The 16,753-nt window shown below is 52.6% G+C and overlaps 1 protein-coding gene and 1 long non-coding RNA gene across 3 annotated transcripts in view; one reads left to right on the top strand and one right to left on the bottom strand.

Moving 5' to 3' along the window:
- The window catches only part of GTDC1 (glycosyltransferase like domain containing 1), a 178,683-nt gene that overhangs the window by 21,806 nt on the left and 140,124 nt on the right, over nt 1-16,753 (top strand). The gene's annotated exons all lie outside the window — the stretch shown is intronic.
- Nucleotides 1,833-4,474, bottom strand: LOC103165900. Its single transcript, XR_484695.3, has 3 exons — nt 4,311-4,474; nt 2,774-2,850; nt 1,833-2,534 (listed from the first exon to the last, which is right to left on the bottom strand). It is a non-coding gene; the product is annotated as an uncharacterized LOC103165900 (long non-coding RNA).

The following is a 16,753-nucleotide window of genomic DNA, read 5'->3' as shown; positions in this document are numbered from 1 at the left end:
GGGAGACTTCAACTGTTGACCTTTGTAGTTGGTGGCCGGGAAGCCTGTCGCCGCCATCTCCCTCTCCCCCGCCGCCCGACTCCTCCTGGGGGGTGGGAGGCGGAGGTCAGGGGCCCGGCCCAGGCCCGGGGCTACCTCATTCGGGCTCCTGGGCTCGGGGCCAACTCCCAAGGGCTGCCGGCCTGGACCGCGCGCGTGGCCTCGTGGACCGGTGGGGGCGGGGGGGTTCACGCAGGCGGCCTAGAGGCTCCTTTCTGTTTCTCCCGGGCCGCCGGAGGGACGCCCGACCTCTCTGCTATTTTCAGGAAAACCGGCCGATATTGGATACGTATTCGAAAGCCCGTCCATCCCCTCCCCGCTAAGAAAAAAACAAAACACTTTCATCCTTAACCTTGACTTCCTAATGTGGCTTAGAAGGATTTTTTTCCTCCCCAGGTTCGTGATGCAATTAAGCTGATTGCCTCTAATAGCGGATGATAGTGGAAGCTGACTATTCATTCAGGGGGCACGGGGAATCCCGTCATCAGGCGGGGGATGTAACGTCTTCGTCGTCGGGAGCAGAGAGGTGCCAATCACAGCAGGAATCAATCAGTATTTGCTGAGCACTCGCTGCGTGCGCAGAGCTACGCTAAGCGCTAGGGAGAAGCGGCGTGGTCTAGTGGAAAGAGCACGGGCCTCGGAGTCAGAGGACCCGGGTTCTGATCCCGGTCCCTCCACTTAATAATAATAATAATAATAATAATGATGGTATTTGTTAAGCGCTTATTATGTGCCAAACACTGTTCTAAGCACTGGGGTAGATACAGGGTAATCAGGTGGTCCCCCGTGAGGCTCACGGTCTTCATCCCCATTTTACAGATGAGGTAACCGAGGCACCGAGAAGTGAAGTGACTTGCCCAAGGTCACGTAGCAGACAAGGGATGGAGCCGGGATTCGAACCCACGGCCTCTGACTCCCAAGCCTGGGCTCTTGCCACTAAGCCACGCTTGCCTACTGTGTGACAGTGGGCAAGTCACTGAAGTTCTCTGGGCCTCTGTTCTCTCGTCTACCAAATGGGGATTCGATACCTGTTGATAGTAATAACAGTAGTAATAATTATAGTACTTCTGTGAGCCTTTTGTGGGCCGGGTTTGTCTCTCTTTGTTGCTGAACTGTGCTTTCCAAGCAATTAGTACAGTGCTCTGCACACGGTAAGCGCTCAATAACTACGATCGAATGAATGAATACTACGTGCCAGGCACTGTTCTAAGCGCTGAGGTAGATACAAGTTAATCGGGTTGGACACAGTCCCTGTCCCACCTGAGGCCCACCGTCTTAATCCCCATTTTACGGATGAGGTAACTGAGGCACGGGGAAACGAAGGGACTTGCCCCAGGTCACCTAGCAGACGGGTGGTGGAGTCGGAGTCGGAGGACTTGGGTTCTGATCCCGGCCCCGACACTTGTCTGCTGTGTGACCTTGGGCAAGTCACATTACTTCTCTGGCAGCTCAGTTACCTCATCTGTAAATTAGGGATTAAGACTGTGAGCCCCACGTGGGGCAACCTGATCACCTTGTATCTCCCCCAGCGCTTAGAACAGTGCTTGGCCCGTAGTAAGCGTTTAACAGATACCGTTATTATTATTAGAAGCCAGGTCCTTCTGACTCCCAGGCCTGTGCTCTATCCATTACTTAGACTGAACCCCACATGGACCTGATTATCTCGAATCTACTCCAGCACTTAGTACAGCGCTTGGCACGTAGTAAGTACTTGAGAAATGCCGCAGTTATTATCATTGTCACAATTATAAGAGAGATGGTAGACAATCAATGCCCACAAGGAGTTAGCAGTCTAGAAGAACGATGGTTATGGTGTTTATTCAAGGGGGAGAGCACGGGGGGAGGTACGATCTAAGCGGATCGGACACGGTCCCCGTCCCCCGCGGGACTCGCAGTTTAAGAGGGAGAGCGGGTAAATTAAATCATCGGCATTTTACAGCCGAGTTTGGGGTTCCTGCAGATCCCGTTCGACGAGGTGTCGCTTCCATTTGCCTTTTTTCCGGCCTTCGTAGGCACGTCGCCACTCCGGGCCTCTCCGTAAAAATCATGGCTTTTGCCCTCTCCGTCTCCCGCGTTGACAACACGTCAGCGGCAGGAAACTTGCGGGGCGGTGGCTGGCGTGGAGAGGAGGCTACAGGTTGCCCGCGTGTGGCTAGCGGACCACATCCCCAGAGGGAAAAGAGGAGCGAGTTCCCTGGAGCGGAGGAAAGGGTTGATCTTAAATCAGAGACACAGTCAAAATCCAGACGTGGCTGTTGTCTGAGCGGCGGGGGGGGGCCCATCGACATGGGAAATTTGTGTTTTTTGGGTTCTTTTTTTTTTCGGTGAGACGATAGCTAATTTGATTGATGATGCTTTTTCCACACCGATGACATTTTCAATGGAAACCGAGCTTTGCTTTTTTGGGGTGGTGTAGTTGTAATAGCTCAGTGAAATCTTTTCCACGTGCCAAAATATGTTTTATGGACGCAAGTCAGCCAAAGAATACTCTTGCCCTGTAAAAATATTTTTTCTGTTAGGAGCGAAAAGAAAAAAAAAAAAAAACCAAAAGCCCAAACCCCCCCGCCACCCTCTCATCTTCTGAGCTGTGTAGCTAAATCCAAACCGCCGGGGGATGGCGGTCAAATTGTTACGTACTGATATCCCCCGAACGCTCAGTACGGTGCTCGGCACTCAGCGGACACCTTCAGTCCGTGCCATTAATTGGCCGACGGGGCCATCCCGACGCGCTCACCTCCCAACTCGGCTTTGTGGACGCGAGATCGAACGGGATCGGGGTGTCGTCCATTTCCTGGGCTTGCTGCTCCAGACCTGACATTTTGAAAGTGTTATCCTGCTTAATCATTTGTAAAAAAACGTTCCCGGTTTCAATCGTCCCTGGCCTCGGAGGATCGGCCATTGCGACCGCTGGGTCGGCCGGCCGTTTTTAGTTTACGTCGGGAGTGGCGGGAAGGAGAAGGGGCGAGATGAAATAGCTCTGCCTTTCCCCCCAGCTCTTAAACTGTTGTACACCATTCTTTGCTCCCCATTAAAAAACTGTTCCCGCAAGTGTTAAAATCCAGATTATTATCGCCGTGACATTTTCACGGCACCGGTGCCGGGGCTATTCTCCGCTCTGGATATTTTTCAGCCTCCGAAGGATGAGTTTTCTCAGCTCAAGTAAACAGCAACGCGATATGTGACATGTTTGATTAGCGTCTGATCTGTGGGTGAACGTGTCATTTGGAAGCGGCGATGCTAATTTTTGTCTCTGAGCACCGCATTTCACATTTCACGTTCACGGGCTCCAAAAGCGAAACGCGGGGAAACTGTAACCGAATCGCAGGGAAATTTTCCACAACAGACTCACTAGTGATGCCGCTTCAATAATGATTTCCTGTCATGAACTATATTTATCATAATGCCGCTTCTCTGACGTGGCATTCTATTTAACGTTTTGAGAGCCATGTTTTAATCAGATTAAGCTCAAGGAAACCGATAGGTATCTGTTTGGCTGATGTCTTCAGCTTCTGTTTCTTATTTAGTCACAAGACTATTATTGCTGGAATCTTTCGAAATACATTTTGCTCGCTTTGCTGTGGCAGGATAGCTTATGTTTTGTGAAGTCAGAAAGTTGTTTGCCGGTGGTTCTCATGATTCAGGCCCAAAGTGCAACACAGAGTTGTTCGGTGGATTAAATTCGCCTGATGCAAGATGCATTTCTTCTTCCCGGGCGATCAAATGGCTAAAAATACACTTTGTATTTTTAGTTTCAAACATGGAGTCTTAGGGACTGATTAACCGACACCAATACGTGAAGGAAGGCTAATACCGTGTAATTCCACATTCTGATCTCCGTCTATAAGGCAGAAGTCCCTCCTAATGGAGCACCTGGCTGGCTTGGGGTGTTTGTGGGGTGTTTATTTTTATTTTTCTCATCTGCTTCGCCTTGGGAATCCTCATAATAATAATAATAATAATAATAATAATGGAACTTGTTAAACCCGTAATATGCGTCAAGCGCTGTTCTAAATGCTGGGGTAGATACAATTTAATCAAAGTGGACAAGGTCCCCGTCCCACATGGGGATCCCAGCCCAAGTAGGAGGGAGTGCAATTTAATCTCCATTTACGGATGAGGTGACTGAGGCTCAGGGAAGTTAACCGACTTCCCCCAGGTCACGCAGCAGAAACGTGGCAGAGCTGGGATGAGGACCCAGGTCCTCTGGCTCCCAGGCCCTGGCTCTTTCCACGGGGCCACGCTGCTTCCCTAGCCCCTCCTAATATCCTCACATTTGCTCACTGGCCGACAAAGACGACTCGAGAAGCGAAGCTTCCGAAAGCTTCCAGTGGCGGTGGGGCTGGAGATTTAAAGCTGAAGCCGTGACAACTCGTAGGCCAGTTTTCAGAGTCCGAGGGTTGCGGGCAGTCGGAACACGGGGTCGAAGTTGACGCATCCGTCAGCTTTAGACGTTAAGAGTTTTAACGGTTGCATCTGGGGCCTGGGGGGGGGGGGGGGGCGAGGGGGCATCCACCTCTCCCCCCGTGCCCTCCGTTTCTGAGGATATTAAAACATCCCGTTGCCTAATAATTATGACACGCCAAAAGGATGTCATCATAAAACACTTTTCCAAAGTTCTTTCAGAGTGAAGAGATTAATATTTTTTTCCTTTTCTCAAAAGGCGGGGTAGGGCCCGGGTTTTGTAACCGAACATAATCGTCCAATAATTTCCTCAGCAAATATCTGTGGCTTTTGGATTCCCTCTGCAGAATATCTTCTCAACTGTCGTGGGGCGTATTCGATAGGCTGATTAGCCGGGAGGATATAATCCGACAAGCTGGCCCTGAACTGATCGGAAGCTACCGATGCCACTCGAGTGGCATCGACGCAACCTCCGAGCGGCGGGAGGATTTGTGCCGTGACTGACGGCGTTCGGGGGAGGCGGTGAGGGGCAGTTTCCGATCAAGGATTTTTGCGGAGGCCGCGGAGATCTTAGAGGAGATTCGAAGAGAGGTTTTCAGAGTCTCTGATGAAGACCGTTTCCCCCCGTAGATTTTCCTCTGCGGTTCGGTGGCAAAAACTGACAAACTCTAAGATGATCTACTGAGATGAATCTTTTAGTATCTTAGCTCGTTGAGAGCGGAAACTGTGTGTTTATTGTTGTATTGTGCTTTCCAAGCGCTTAGTACAGCGTTCTGCACACAGTAAGCGCTCAATAAATACGATTGAATGAATGGATGAATGGATGGATACAATCTACAGCTTTTCCACTGAATGTAGGGGAAGTGTTGTTTTTTTTTTAACATTACATCAGTGTTTTCCCAGGTGAGCTAGATAGAGCTGCACATTCTCTCTTGGAGCAACATTTTTACTTTTTAATGGTATTAGTTAAGTGCTTACAAAGTGCCAGGCACTTTACTAAGTACTGGGTTAGATACCGGTTAATCGGGTTGGACAAAGTCCCTGTCCCACGTGGAGCTCTCGGCCTTAACCCCCATTTTATAGATGAAGTAACTGAGGCCCAGAGAAGTGAAGCGACTGGCCCAGGGTCACCCAGCGGACGAGTGGCAGAGCCAGGATTAGAATCCAGGCCCGGGCTCTATCCACTAGACCATGCTGCTTCCCTTTTTTACATTTTTGGACTGGGCCCTTCAACACTGATTTGAAGTCATTATATGATATAGTCATCTATTAGTGGCATCTTATGTTGGCCGCCCCCCCCCCCCCCCCATCTGACTTTAACTTTTCTCGATGACTCGTTTCTGACCTGTTTTCTCTTCCACTTTGGTAGCTCTTCGTTGGCCCAAGATAATATAGTTCTGCCATGGGGATCGGTCAGCCTCTGGTAGCCACTTTGGCTGAGGACACGGGGATCCACCCGGAAGAAGCCAAACAGCGCGTCGGTGTAGTTGGAATCTCGTCGACCGAGCATTACGTCCCAATAAGCGACTAGGCCGAACCGGTGGTGCCAACGCCTGAAAACCGGTCGATCGGTCCACGATACTTACTGAGCGTTGAGGCGGTGGCGGGCGAGTGGATTCGACTCAGGATCGCGGGTGCCCCGGGCTTCCCCAGGAACATTTCCGGCCTTTATTGAGCGCTTGCGGTGTGAAGAGCACTGTACTAAGCACTTAGGAGAGTACAGCAGAACAGAGTCGGTCCACACGTTCCCTGCCCACATCGCAGAGGGCCTGAGCGTCTAACGATCGCTTGCTGCGTGACCCTGGGCAGGGCACTTGACTTCTCTGTACCTCCCTTTCCTCGTGTCTAAAATGGGGATTAAATCCCCTTCCCTCCAGCGTGGACTGCGAGCCTCCCACGGGGCAGGGACTGTGTCCGGCCTGATGAACTTGTACCCACCCCAGCTCTTAGGAGAGCGCACGACGCAGCGTAAGCGTTAAACAAACCCCAAAAGAGACGAAAGCCTCCCGAGTCCTCCCCGTGGGGGTGGGGTGGGGGGGGAGAACCCCGGCAGCCCTCCGATCTCTCTCCCTTCACCCCACACCCCCATCCTCTCCCGGTAGCGAGACGGTCGTAGGGACTCATCCGGTTTGAGTCAAAGGTCCGCGTCGCCGTCAGAAGCTGCGGGCGCACGTGGGGCCGTCGGTCCCGTTGGAGCGGCGAGAGCCCGGGAGAGGCGAATCGGGCCCGACGTCCCGCCGCCGGCGATGCCCGCCGGGCCGACGGGGGCCGGGGCGGAGACCCCCTCCCCCGCGGGCCGCCTCGTGGGCCGCCACATGAAAGGACGGCGCTCCAGCTCCAGATGAGCCCAAGCTGAGTTGAGTTAGAGAGAATGTGTGAGCTTCAAAGCTTGTAAAATAGCATCCTCGTCGAAAATAGATTTTTTTTTTCTCTTTTTATTAATAACACCTGCGCGGGGCGCTTCGGCGGAGAGACCGAGGGGAGAGGCTCAGCCGACGAACCTCCGGTCGTTCTCCTTCCGTCCTCCCTCCGTGTCGCCCGGAGCCTCCGGGTCCACCGGCCCTCACTCTAGACCGTAAGCTCGCTGTGGGCAGGGAATGCGTCGGGCATACTGTTCTATCGTATTCTCCCGAGATCTCAGCTTAGTGCTCCGCACAAAGTAAGTTCTTGGTGAATCCAATCGACCGACTTCACCGGGGACTCACACTCGTGCACGCGCACGAAGGCATCTACAAATAGACTCAAGCACGTGGACACCCGAGCACGTGTGCTCACGTGGAAATACGCACGTGCACCCCCCCCCCCCGCACAAATACATCCATGCACGGTTTCACGTGTGAACGCGCGCTTAGACACACGCGTGCACTCACCCGCAATTAAACGCCTGCACTCACTCACACGTGTATGCACGTGCACACAGGCGTCTCCTCTCCCACCAGCCCTTTCCGTTTTCGGCTCACCGCCGAACCGGCCCAGTTGAACCGAACGGAGAACCTGGGTTCTAATCCCGGCTCTGCCGCGTGTCTGCCGTGCGACCTCGGACGAGTCACTTCACCCCTCTGAGCCTCCGTTCCCTCATCTCGTACACCGGGGATTGAGACTGGGTCCCCTCGGTGGGACCCGGACTGTGTCCAACCTGGCTGGTTCGGATCTAACCCAGCACGTTTAGTACGGTGCTGTCACAGAGCAGGCGCTTAAATCCTGAGAAGCAGTGTGGCCTAGTGGGTAGAGCACGGGCCTGGGAGTCAGAAGGACCTTGGTTCTAATCCCGGCTCCACCACTTGTCGGCTGTGTGACCTCGGACCAGTCACTTATCTAGTCGGGGGACTCACCTGTGAAATGGGAATTAAGACCGTGAGCCCCACGTGCGTCAGGGACGATGTCCAACCCGATTCGCTTATATCCGCAGCGGCCCTTAGTTCCGTGCCTGGCACACTTGACAGATGCCACCGTCGTCATTATTATTATTGTTATAGTAGTAATAATAATAAAAAAAAAAAGATTGGAGATCCTTCTGACTCCCAGGCCCGAGCTCTATCCACCCTGCTTCACGATCAATATTTCCTGACTCCGGACCGTTCGCTCGTAAGACCTTCCGAAAGCGCCCGGAAAGGCGAAGCAGATCGTGCCCCTACAGAAATATCGTTTTATGGCTGAGAGTTTGCACGCACAAAAGTCTGGAAATTCAAAGCGATTGTTCCCCCAGGATCCCTCATTCAGTCACGTCGCATAAACCGATATTAGGGCTGAAAGGATCGCCGTTTCAGTAATACAAACTGCTCATATAGGCAAAGGGAAAAACCCAGTTATGGTTGGTGAGGGAACCATCATTTTGAATTTCCTGATTTCTTTCTTTCTTTTTTTTTTTCCACACATAGAATTTCAACTCCAATGTTGAATTAATGCCGGTTTTTCATCGTCCGGGAAAGAATGCATTCGCCACGGCTTATTTTCAGAATAAGTTTTCATTACGTTCATGTTCTGTCTCCATCACCGGCCCGAGATGCATTCTGTGTGCCCCGAAAGGAAGTACCTGGAGGAACAGATCTTCGTGTTCTCTCACACGTCGGTTCACACACCCGCACGCTCGCACGCCCCACACTCCCGCGCCCGCTTCTGTTACATTTTGGCACGGCGCGGAAGCAGGTAGCGGAGCCGGTACCTGCTGTTGGAAAGTGTCGAAGATGCTGAATTATTTATTCCGTCTCCTACCCTCTCCAAAAATCGCTCGGGTTGTTTGACACATCTCGATCTTCCATATGGACGTGACTTGCCAGATGCCCAGCTTCTGGGACGGTCTGACTTTCCGACGTCTGCCGGAATATTCTTGGGAGGATCCGGCTTGGCTCGGAATCCCGCTTCCTGTCGAAAGGTCACGGGTCCTTGGGCGCCCGGGGTTTTCCGAGGGTCGCAGGGGCCAGGGCCTGTCTTGAAAATATCGAGAGGGATTTGAAGGGGCTCTAGATGATTTTTTTTTTTTAAATCACAGATTTCATCCACCTGAGCGGATGAGATGTGAGGGAAAACGTTCATCAGAAAGCCCTGGGGTTCTGAGAAACAGCGTGGCCGAGCGGAAAGAGCAAGACCCGGGGTCGAAAGGACTGAATTCTAATCCTGCCTCTGCCGCTCGCTTTCTGGGTGACCTTGGGCCAGTCACTTCACTTCTCTGGGCCTCAGCCAATCCATCTAACAACTCTGTTCTATTTTACTCTCCCGAGCGTTTAGTACGGTGCCCCGCACGCAGTAAGCGCTCAGACGATACGACCGATGAATTGACTGAATCAGTGGTATTTATTGAGCCCTGATGGTGTGCAGAGCACTGTAGTACGCGCTTGGGAGAATACGTTGCGGTTTCCTCATCTCTACAATGGAGTTTAAAAAGTTGTTCTCTCTCCTACTCAGACTAGGAGACTGATGTGGGACAGGGACTGATCATCTTGACTCTGCCGCAGCGTTTAGTGCAGGGCTTGGCACACAGTAAGTGCCGAGGGGTGGCCAAACGGCGGGCTGCAACTTTATCGAGCTCCTGCTCGGTAAATAATAATAATAGGGTATTTTTTAAGCGCTCACTATGTGCCAAGCTCTGCCGGGGTACATACAAGGTAATCAGGTTGTCCGACGTGGGGCGCACAGTCTTAATTCTCATTTTACAGATGAGGCGACTGAGGCCCAGAGAAGTTAAGTGGCTTGCCCAAGGTCACACAGCAGACAGGTGGAGGAGCAGGGTTTAGAACTCACATCCTGTGACTCCCAAACCCGGGCTCTTTCCAATAAGCCTTGCTGCTTCCCTGTACTGACAGCCCAGACATAAATCAACAGAGAAGGAACAGTCACGGCGCTAAGAAGGAGCAGGGACTAGGCGGAAGGGGCCCGGGACCGGGACTCTGAGGACCCGAGTTCTAATCCCCTCTCTACCACCTGCCTGCTGAGTGACCTTGGGTAAGTCATTCACTTCTCTGGGCCTCAGTTACCCCATCTGTGTATGGGCATCCGATTCTACTCTCTCCTACTGAAACCGTGAGCCCCATCAAGCGCTTAGTACAGTGCTCTGCACACGGTAAGCGCTCGTTATATGCGACTGAAAGAATGAATGAGGGCTGAGATTGCGTCGACCCCGCCTATCGTACCGTATTTTCCCAAGCGCTTAGTACGGTGCTGTGCTCCCAGTGAGTGCTCAGTGAATGGGAAATGAGAAGCAGCGTGGCTACCTTGCATCTATCCCAGCCCTTAGAACAGTGCTTGGCACATAGTGAGCGCTTAACAGATACCATCATCTTTATTATTACTATCGATACATGCCATCGATTACCTCACTGGCAGCAGATGGGCCAACCCTCATGCCTCCAGGCTGGGCCCTGTCGCACGTGCTCAACCCCAGAGCCCCGGGATGGTAGTCCGGGCTCGGCCAGTTCCTCTCCGCCGTCCGCGGGACCGCTCCGAACTCGGGACGGACAGACCCCTCCCCACCCTTCCAGCACCCCCGGGGGGCTAGAAACAGCCCAGGAGTCAGCGGGCTCGGCCCGGGAGGTCAGAGGGCCGTCGGAAACGTACGGTACGCCCAAACCCCGGCCCCGGGTTTCTACTATAGATTAATTATGTGGCGTGTTATAAATATTTCATAGGCTAATTGCATTAGTTTATGTAGATCCAATAACATACAAAGCGTTCCCAGTACACTCGAGGACTCAGAGTGCTCTTAGCATGTTAATTGACTTTCCGTCTTGCAGGCGGCCTTCCCCGAACCGCTTTAGAGATCCCGAAGACGGGAGGCCCGTCGTGGCGATACGGCGCGTGCCGAAGCCCCGCGTCCCCGGGTGCCGGGGGGAGACAGGGGCCTCCCAGGGGTCGGGGTTCCCCTCCCGGAGAGCGTGATCCGAAGGGGGATCGTCGGCCGCAAGCTGGGAGGGACACGGGATGAGCGCTTAGTGAATGGAAAACTGTTGGCTCCATCGCCGGGACACAAAATAATAATGCCGGCTAAGTGCCGTCCGCACGTGGCACCGCAGTGGATGCTGGGTGGCATCAACTGGGCACTTAAGTGGTCTCCACCTGCCGTGGCCCTCTGCCCTTTGGACACACCCCGTCACTGTTTTTTTTAAGCGCTTACTATGTGCCAGGCACCGTCCTAAACACGAGCTAATCAGGTCGGACCCGGACCCTGCCCCCCATGGGGCTCACGGTCTTGGTCCCCGCTTTACAGATGAGGTAACTGAGTCCCAGAGAAGTGAAGTGACACGCCCCAGGACGCACAGCAGACAGATGGCAGAGCCGGGATTGGAACTCAGGTCCTTTTGACCCCCGGGCCCGGGCTCTATCCGCCAGGCCATGCTGCTTCTCTTTATCACTGACACTTGGGAGAGGACAATTAGATAGTTGGTAGCCCCGTTCCCTGCCCCCGAGGAGGTTACGGTCTAGAGTGTGGCTCTTGTCTACTAATTCTCTCATACCCCGCAAAGCACATATAATGATTATACCGTCAGAAAAATGTCAATCAATCCGTTGTGTTTGGTGAGCGCTTACTGTGTGCAGAGCACTGTACTGAGCGCCTGGGAGAGTACAGTTTCATAGAGTTGGTAGACATCTTCCCTGTCGACAAGGGGCTTACAGTCTAGAGGGCAGGGATCACGTGGCTCAGTTGCAAGAGCCCGGGCGTGGGAGTCAGAGGTCGTGGGTTCTAATCCCGGTTCTGCCACTTGTCAGCTGTGTGACCGTGGGCGAGTCGCTTCACTTCTCTGGGCCTCAGTTACCTGATCTGTAAAATGGGGATGAAATCCGTGAGCCTCACGTGGGACGACCTCATTCCCCTGTACCTACCCCAGCGCTTAGAACGGTGCTTGGCACGTAGTAAGCGCTGAACAAATACTAACGAATACCAACATCTTCTAACTCTGTCACGCTGCCCCAAGCACGCAGTACAGTGCTCTCCACTCAGTGGTTGCCCAGGCAGAACAACCGATCGATCGATCGATCAATCAGTCGTATTTACTGAGCACTTACCGTTTGCAGATTGCTGTGCTAAGCCCTCGACAGGTACATTATAACAGAGTTAGCCGATACTTTTTTTTTTTTTACGGTACTTGTTGAGCACTTACTATGTGCCAGGCGCTGTGCTAAACACTGGAGCGGATTCACGCTAATCAGGTTAGATAGAGTCCATTGTCCCACAAGGAGCTCATATTTACCACTTTACAGATGAGGTGACTGAAGTCCAGAGAAGCGAAGTGACTTGCCCAAGGTCACATAGCGGACAAGTGATGGATGCTGGATTAGAACCCGGGTCCTTTTGACTCCCAGGCCCGGGCTCTATCCACTAAGCCACGCTGCCCACAAGAAGCTTACAGTCTAAGGGGAAGGAACCGTTTCTACTAATTCCATCACACTCCCCCAAGTACCCAGTACAGTGTTCCGCATCCGGAGGTTGCTCAGTCAACCCTATCAATCAGTCCTATTTACTGGGCGCTTACTGTGTGCGAAGCACTAAGCGCTCCGGAGAATACTGTACAACAGAATTGGTAAGCCAGTCCGTCGAACTGAGGACTCGCTGTACGAAGCAGAGGGTTCAACCTTTGGCCGTGGGTGTCCTGTGTCTGCTTCCAGTGATCCCACTGCATTTCCAGTGGATGAGCCACTGTCCTTCCAGTGGAGAACTCCCCGCCGCCATGATAAAAGCCTCCGAACTCTCTTCCGAGGGAGCCAAGGAAGAAACAGTGCACGGATCCATCTTTAAGCGAACGGGCCGGCAGGGGCTTGTCATCGGCAGCGACGGATTATAAATTACCCTGCCCCGCACGTGTTCACGGTGCCGGAAGTGAAATACAAAATCCAATGAGAGATAGAATCGGCAGGCCGCCGCCCCGGTGGCCCGCGGGCTTTTGATGTGGGGAGTTTTCCTACTGGAACTCTGCCCTGGCTAGCTTCCAGCGCCGCGTGGAGTCAGAAAAATGGATGGCTGTGGTAGGAATGAAGCGCTTGCTGTGTGCTAGACACTGGGATGGATTCAATTAGATCAGGCACGGTCCCTGTCCCAGATGGGACCAAATATCCCATCTCCGTTTTCTGAAGGAGGAAACTGAGGCCCAGAGAGGGTCGGGGACTTGCAGCAAGAGTGGCGGGGTGAGGTAGGAGAGGACGAGGTGATGGAGCGCTTTAAAGCGGATGGTGAGGAGTTTCCGTTTGATGTGGAGGTGGATGGGCAACCACTGGAGGTTCTTGAGGAGTGGGAAACCTGGACCGAATGTTTTTGGAGAAAAAGGATCAGGGCAGCAGAGTGAAATATGGACTGGAGTGGGTGGAGACGGGAGGCTGGGAGGTCAGCAGGGAGGCAGATACAGTAATCAAGGCAGAATGGGTTAAGTGCTTGGATTAACGTAGTAGTAGTTTGGGTGGAGAAGATGGGGTGGATTTTAACAATAGTGTGAAAGTTAGACCGATAAGATTTAGTGATAGATTGAATATGTGGGTTTCACGAGAGAGATGAGGCGAGGATAACGCCCAGGTTATGAGTTTGAGAGACAGGAAGGATGGTTGTGCTGTCTATAGTGATGGGAAAGTCAAGGGGAGAAGAGGGTTTGGGTGGGAAAGTAAGGAATTCTGTTTTGGTCATGTTAAGTTTGAAGTGATGGCAGGACATCCAAGTAAAGATATCCTGAAGGCAGGAAGAAGTGAGAGATTGGGGGGAGAGAGAGAGGGAGAGAGATCAGGGCTGGAGATAGAGATTTGGAAATCATCTGCATAGAGGTGGTATTTCATGCCACGGGAGCGAATGAGTTCTCCGAGCGTGTGGGTGAAGACGGAGAATAGAAGGGGACCCAGAACTTGAACCTTGATGGACACCCACGGTTAGGAGGTGGGAGGCAGAGGAGGGCCCGCGAAAAAGACAGAATAAACCACCAGCACGATAGGAGGAGAACCAAGTGAGGAGAGTGTCAGTGAAATCGAGGTGGTTTGATGTTTCCAGAAGGGGGTGATCGACAGCGTCCAAGGCAGCTGAGAGGTTGAGGAGGATCAAGCTGGAGTAGAGGTTGTTGGATTTGGAAGAAGGAGATCATTGGTGATCCTTGAGAAGGTGGTTTCTGTGAAGTGGAGGGTTCAGAAGCCAGATGGGGGGGGGGGGTCAAGGAGAGAATCGGAGAAGAGGAATTTGAGACAGCGGGTGTAGGCAACTTACTCGAGGAGTTTGGAGAGAAATGGAAGGAGGAAAATGGGGTGATGACTGTAGGGAACTGTGGGAGGGTTTTTTCAGGATAGGGAGACACGAGAGCGTTTGAAAACACTGCAGAAGAAGCCACTGGAGAGTGAACAGCTAGCCGAAGGTGGCGGTCGGAGAAGGAGCAAGCGTTTCGATAAGGTGCAAAGGGATGGGGTGGATTTTGAGAGAAGGCAGGAGATCTCTTCTAGAGATGCTGCTGGAAAAGGTGGGAGAGTTGAAGAAGGTGCGGGAGGCGGGAGGGACCGGAGAGGAGCCGGAAGATTTTAGGGAAACCATGCCTGGTAGCGTCAGCTTTCTCAATTGAGTAGGTAGCCAGGTCGTTAGGGGCAAAAGATGGGGGAGGAGGGGGGCAGGGGTTGGGAGGAGGGAATTAAGCAGCTGGAACAACTGGGGAAGGGAATGAGTGTGGGTGCCACTAAGGATGGAGAAAGAATTTTGCCGGGCAGAAGAGGGGGCAGAGTTAAAGCGCCCAAGGATGAACTTGAGGTGGACGAGGTCAGCCTGATAACTAGATTTCCACCAGCGGCGCTCTGCGGTTCGTGAACGGGAGCGAAGGAAGCAGACTGTGGAGGTGATCCAGCGCTGTGGGTTAGTGGTGCGAGATCGAGGAAGGGACGGGAGAGAGTAGTGTTCAGTAGAGGGTGGTGTTGAGGGCATCGATTTGGTCATCAAGGGAAGGTAGTTGGGGCCACGATGACTTGAGAAAATTGGATGGGGTCAAAAGATCGGAGGTCTCTGTGGAGGGGGATAGGACAGACTTGCGGAGAGGTGGTGTGTGAGAGAGGAGGCAAGTGGGAAGGTTGTGGCCAGACGGAAGGATTTCAGAACCGGTGGCGGGTAGAGATCGCTCAGCGATCAGAGACGATGAGCTCGTGCGTGTGTGTCCAAGTCGGTGAGTGGGAGAGCTGGGTGGAGCAGGTGGGCAGGGGACGAATCATCAAGGGATATGGAAGCCCCCAAGGATCACTGTAGGGATGGAGAAAGAGAAAAGGAATGGAATTTGAGAAAGGCATCCCTGCCTAAGCTCTCGTCTCCTCTTCTCCCATTCCCTTCTGCATCTCCTCTGGACTTTGATCGGCTCCTTTTATTTACCCCTCCCTCAACCCCACTGCACTTATGTACACATTTGCAATTTATTCATTTCTACTCGAGTCCGTCTCCCCCTCTAGACCGTAAGCTTGTGGTAGGCGGGGAGCGTGTTCACCAACTCTATTATATTGTACGCTTCCAAGCGTTTAGTACAGTGCTCTATACACAGTTAGCACTCAGTGAATATCACTGATTGGTCTAGACCCCGTGAAAGGGGGATTAAGACTGTAAGTGCCATGTAGGACACGGACTGGTTATCTCGTATCTGCCCCAGCACTTAGTGTAGTATCTGGCACATAGAAAGCACTTAACAAATACTATTCTTTTTTTAAAAAAAAAACCCTATGCCTCGATTTCCTGACCTATTCATACCATTACTGGTTATATCCTTGTCCTCCCTCCCGCTTCTACTGTTTGCTAATAATTTCAGAGTTTTGTCTCCCCCATTAGATCGTAAGCTCCTTGAGGGCAGGGAATGAGTCTCGTTCTTTCCATAGTTTCCCAAGTGCTTAGTTCAGTGCTAGGCACTCGGGAGGCATTCAGTAAATTAGCATTGATAAGGGGACAGTGATGACACCGTTAACTGGAATGATCTGGCCCTTTGGAACACATGGACTCTCCCGTCCTTTGAAGCCTGTACATCTATTTATCTGTTTTGCCGTTCCACTTTCCCTCCTACCCGAAATGTGTTTCGTGTGGTCTTCCCCCGCTAGATTGGTGCGGGAACACAAGTGAGATTCAACAGTTCATCTCAGGATGGAGGCATCTCAGGAGGGGAATGTCGTCTGGAGCAGTCGGCGGTATTTATTGAGTGCTTACTGTCTACAGTCAGACAGTTGTGTTTATTGAGCGCTTACTGTGTGCAGAGCACTGGACTGAGCACTTGGGAGAATGCGACATAGCGATAAACGGACACACTCCCGGCCCACAGTGAGCTACAGTCTGGAGGGGGAGAGCGACTTTAATATAAATAAATATACAAATGACAGATATGGACGTCAGTGGTGTGGAGCTGGGAGGGGGGATGAATAAAGGGAGCAAGTCAGGGGGACGCAGAAGGGAGTGGGAGAAGAGGAAAGGAGGGCGCAGTCAGGGAAGGCCTCTTGGAGGGGATGGGCCTTCAGTAAGGCTTTGAAGAAGGGGAGAGTCATTTTCTGTCGGTATGAGGAGGGAGGGCGTTCCAGGCCAGAGGCAGGATGTGGGCGAGAGGTCGGCGGTGAGTTAGATGAGATGGAGGTACAGTGAGAGGCGCTGTACTGAGCGCTTGGGAGAGTCCACTAGAATACGTAGTTACAATCCCTACCCTCCTAGGGCTTACAGTCTAGCGCAAGTCTTGGGAATCCCAGCTGGGGAAGCCCTGTCACGGTCACTTGAGATCAGAGAATGATTACACAAGGGGTGCTAAGCCCCTCTCCCCCTCCCTCCCGCCCCTCTCCTCCGCTCTCGATTCTCCGCTCTCGGATTTCCCGGGAGCCATTCCCTAGTCAAGAGGCCGGGCTTCGGCCCGGAGGGAGC

Source organism: Ornithorhynchus anatinus, chromosome 9 (assembly GCF_004115215.2).
Source record: "Ornithorhynchus anatinus isolate Pmale09 chromosome 9, mOrnAna1.pri.v4, whole genome shotgun sequence".
In the NCBI taxonomy this organism is placed as follows: domain Eukaryota; kingdom Metazoa; phylum Chordata; class Mammalia; order Monotremata; family Ornithorhynchidae; genus Ornithorhynchus; species Ornithorhynchus anatinus.
The sequence above is the reverse complement of the archived record's forward strand: the minus strand, read 5'-3'. Positions and strand labels throughout refer to the sequence as shown.